Here is a 5389-nt window from a genome sequence, read left to right as displayed (position 1 = left end):
GCACGGCGGATAACCTTTCTGTCACGTCCTCTGGCATGAAAGAGAGAAAGAAAGAAAGAAAGAAGAAAGAAAGAGAAAAGAAGGACGGAAGGAAGGAAAGAAAGAAAGGAAGGAGAAAAAAGGAAGGAGAAAGAGAGAGGAGAAAAAAGAAAGATAGAGAGAAAGAGACAAAAGAAGGACGGAAGGAAGGAAAGAAAGAGAGAGAAAGGCAGGAAGGAAAAAAGACAGAAAGGAAAGCAGGAAGGAAGAAAGAAAGAGAGAAAAGAAAGACGGACGGAAGGAAGGAAAGAGAGAGAGAAAGAAAGATGTTTTTTTTTTTACTTTTCAAATAAAAACTTTATTTACAAATTATTATCACAAAAGTCAAGTTTACAAAAAAAGAAAAAGTTTGACATGGGTATTCAAAGGAAATCAGGTAGCACAGTTTTTCAACTGTTGATTATGGCACAGAAGTAAACTTAATGTTATATAAGCCCAGGGGGGTGAAACTCCGCTTCTGCATCCGGTTAGACATGGGGAAATTTTGGAAGGTCAAAAGTGCACACTGCTCCCATTTTTCGCGTACAAGCCTATGGACACCACAACTTCATGGCACACCAGCGAAACGGAGGCGTGGTCATAATTGGCCTGCGCGCACAGCTTAAAAATATGCAAATAAGTATATTGTCACTAATTAGCATAATGCGCGACGTGATTGAATATGAAATGAATTCATAGAGCTGCGTCTTTGGTAATTAATAAGGTAGATTATGTCATTCATTCCCCGTTATTCAGTTGTTAATTCATCTTTCCTTGTTTACATATTTTCCTGTCGCGATTATTACTACATCAATTAATAAAATTATTTATTTGCTATAGCTAATTCCCTTGAAGAAATATGGAAGCTTACAAGGAATTCATTAATAGGATTGAACTTAGGGATCTGCTTGCTCGATCTTTTCATGCAGTCATCACTGCATATTATTTTCATTACACATCATTAATAGCCATAATTATTTATATGTTTGGGTTTTTTTTAGGGGGGTAAATACTTAAAATGATCAGAGAAATCTTAGCAAGAGAGCAAAGCAATTTAGAAGGCCATTTTTTCTTTATTTTGAAATTGAAATGAACAATCTGGGGCAAATCTTATAAAGATTTAAAAAAAAAAAATCTTGAGTTTGGGATGGGAGCAAAATTAAGACAGCCCAGTACCCCCCCCCCCCCCTCCCCCCGCATGAATTCACTCTCATCAAGGCTATCTTAAAAAGGTCACTTCCAAACAAGATAAAATTTTATTTGAACCTGCCCACCCCAAAATCTATCCATCGATCCCACCCTTCCCCCCTCTCTTCCACACACACACATACATGTACCACATAATTATGCGAGCAAACAATTATTCTCATATAATTTTTATCCCACTCTTAAATCAAACTCATTTATCTCTTTAGGAAGAATATCTAATTTGGCTGCACCTGATCTTAAAATATCACAGTATGCCATATTTTTATGGGCTATCTTGCCATGCATGCATGGTATTTTGATACTTTATGTTATACTCTTACCTGATGTTGTACTCGTATTATACCCATAGATACCTGACAAACAAAATCAATCAATCAGTAGCACCATCATATTCCAGTCATATAGAAGTATTCTTCATTATCATCATTACCTACAGTACATCACAACACAGTTTGGTAGCAATAACATCATTATCACATATCTTTCACGCAATGTGAATAAATAAATCACGAATATCAAGATTAGAAAGTATATTTCAAATTAAAATATTTATTAAGGAATCAATTTCTGAATATGTGATCAAAATATTCCTATCCTCTTTTTATCGCCAAAGCATCACATTAATTTACATCAGCAAAATGCATATAATTAATGCAATAGAAATTGCAAGGCTGTTACAAGGGAGGGGATGTAATTTTTTTGGTAAAATCTAGAGAAAACAAATAAAAAAAAATCACTTTCATAGGTATTGATAAGCCTTATATAGTCAATATAAGGGGACATCAAGGACGTCATTAAAAAAAATTAACGATATACCTCTCTGAGTCTCTCAAAGTCGGTTACTCAAATATTAAGTAATTTTTTTTCAGCATTTGCTGACAAGAAATAGCATGCTAATCTAACCGAGGGCACTTCGCAAAAAAGGGAGCAAATTGCCACATTTCTCTAAAGAGTGCCTTCCCAAATCTGCACATTAGTAACAAAATTGCTTATTGTCTATTGTTGTGAAGTGCTGCTAGAGCTGTGTTCTATTTCCAACAATTTTTTTCTTCATTTTGAAGAGCTAATTTAGTTCATAATACGGGACATGAACAATACAGTGCTACAAGAACAAAAAGAGATTAAAAACGAACAAAACAGTGCAACTTTTCACTTCCCCAAAAAAATAAATTCAACAGCTTAATGTCCAGCACTACAGATCCTTGTTTCATAAAGACGTCAATTATGGTAAATTTGCCCCAATTGTAACTACTACTAGCAACTAGCATGGGAACCTCAATGTTGATCTGTTACTTTAATATTTCCATGGTAATTACCAGAATGGCAAAGAGTTAGAGTAGTGGTTAGACTTAATGAAATGGGGTCCAGGAGTGAGCGATTTCTTAATCCTTTGTTCTGTCACCTTGTTTTTTTTAGTATGCACATTTTCAATGAAAATCCATTATTTCTTATTGTCTTATGTATGTCTGTAAGCATGTACATAGCCCAGAACTCAGTAAAGACCAATTCTGAATTGATTATATTACCAGAATACAACATATCCATTTCAAACTACTTATATCATTAACAGTTCTTTCACTGCTACTACATGTAGATGATTAGAACATTAATAAAGGGTGGGTAGGTGTGCCCTTTGGGAAAATATTTCAATCTTGTGTGGAACCTATGGACCTAAATATCAATACTCCAATTTTTTTTTCTACAGATGTGTAGTTCAAGCAACATTCAATATGTATTGACATGTTTATTCAAATTCATTCAATGTGTAATTGTGATGAAGTAGCTACTTGTTATGAACTTGGCCTCCATATTTCTTCTTATAATCTGCCCTGGTGATACTCAAACTGCCTGCAGAACCTGCATGGTAAACCAAAAAAAAAAGAAAAGAACAAAATGAGCTGCTGATATGAATTATTCTTACTCATCTAGTTCAGTTTATTAAGAAGTTTTAAACTTTTAATTAGGCCCTAATCTTCCATGCAATATTGTTTAGATAATGCACATGTAGTAATCTATATAGCCAGATAAAAATCATAGATCACTATTTATAGAGCATTATTCATAGAACTTTTTTGATTAAGTGTGTAAACTCATTCAAATATATATCATAAAATTACTCTCAATATTTTGTCCTTTTTTATTTCTGTCTACAAAGTAACTGAGTTTTAAAGTGATATCACATATGACTCATGTAGATAAGATAAGAGACATGGACAATAAGTATGCATTGATGAGAATGGAAATACTGGTGAATCTGAATCCAAATAGATATTTACTCACAACGGAGCTTTACTATATGGGATAACATGATCCAGAAAAAGTTGCTATAGCCCTCCCCCCCCCCCCCCCCAAATAAAAAAGAAATAGGAGGCCTTTTTTAACGAAAACAAGCATACCTTACAAGTTTTCAGTTCAAATATCCTGTTCCTCATCAGATTGTAACTCTTGGTGATGTGTAAATGGTAGTTGACTTTGTACTTCTGACTGGGCTGAGACTGCTAAGAACTTGATCCCATTGGATCTGCAATTCAAAATACACACAATACAGTTTAGAATTTTAGAGGTGATAAACATAATTCCTCTTTTAAAACAATATTTTCAAAATTTCCAGCTAGTCCTATCCTAAGCCTATGAATATTCCCAACAAGAAAAAAGCTAGTCTTGACCGAAAATTTCCTTCTCTCTGTATTATGTTCCACTGACGAAATAGGCATAGGCCTACCTGGCTCTGTTTCCACTGACCATCTTCATTGTCAATAAGAGTCAGTAAATGGTTCAAGCATATACGTGGCCTACTATAGCAAGGCCTTTTGTCAATCTTATACACCAAGCCAGCTTTGACAGATGTAGGATAATTATTATTTGTGTGATAATTTGGCTCTCGCTCATTCACCAGTGCAAGACAATTGGTTTTATTTTATCGTCTAGATCTATAAACATGTGAATCTCTACATCTAAGTGAGTTCCTTTTTAAGTTTGATTTTGATTTTTAAAAAAAGTTAGCTTGCTCGCAAGTTTAAATGACCCTTTGCCTTTCACCATAAATATGGTCAAGTGAGGAGGACAATAAAGATAAATTATAGATCAGCCCTCTCTCTACTTATACTTATAAAATTTAAAATGGGGCACTTTAAATTTTGTCACCCCTTCCCATAAAAATTGCACTCATGGTATACGATAACTGAGCAGTTTGAAACCTGACAAAGAAATGTTGTCCCCCAAAAATAAGAATCATTTAACTCCGTTATATGATTTTAGTCCAACGGTCCAGGCATGGACTAGATTAGAATAAAGTTAATTTAAATCTTCGTAGAAAAAGTCAAACCAGACAGATCTAGAATTCCATTTTTAGAAATCAAGATCTAAGTTAGACCTATCCTAGGGCCTTACTTTTTAGTAAAAAAAGACTTATGTTAAAATCAGTCTCAAACCATTCCACCAGTGGGCAGTGGCAAATCTACCGATATCAATATCATTCCAAATAGATTTAGTTCATTTAAATAATTGATTTAAAATTAATTTCTTTTTAAATGCAGAGAATTATATTGATTCATATAAAGATGAAATAGCGATGTCAAAAAATCAGTAGGCTCAGGCCCAACTTTAAACTTCAACTCAAGCTTGTCAGTGACATTAATTCCCAACACCTAATAACCTAGCCTACATCACCATCGGCAATATCGCAGCCGGCTGGCACCGGCGGTATCAATGCCCATTTCCCGCTCTGACTATATTGTTTAGCTTAGATTTAATGCAGCTTTGCTGTTACTGAACAAGTCCACATCTACCCCTGATATTTGACAATGTACTGAAATACAGATTTAATAAGGACGGACATGAAGCATTCTAATGAACCAACTTAGTTCTACGAAAAACTATTATTTTCTGAGAAAATATGTCAGTCAGATCCGGAGTCAGATCTCAGTAATGGAAATATGGAAATTGTGGTTTCCGTAGTATAAACTACACAGGCCCTGACTGCGACGCCGAACCCCAATACTCAGTAGCAAACACATTACAATTACAACCGAGATCAAAGCACGAAATTGAACTTAACTTACTTTTATTTGTATGGAATGCCATTACTTTGATGTAGATGTTCCCTCATTATTTTCTGCTCAACTGAATTTCACTCAGAAATCATGATTCCGGATACTAATTC

This window comes from Lytechinus pictus, chromosome 14 (assembly GCF_037042905.1).
Source record: "Lytechinus pictus isolate F3 Inbred chromosome 14, Lp3.0, whole genome shotgun sequence".
NCBI classification, from domain to species: domain Eukaryota; kingdom Metazoa; phylum Echinodermata; class Echinoidea; order Temnopleuroida; family Toxopneustidae; genus Lytechinus; species Lytechinus pictus.
The sequence above is the reverse complement of the archived record's forward strand: the minus strand, read 5'-3'. Positions refer to the sequence as shown.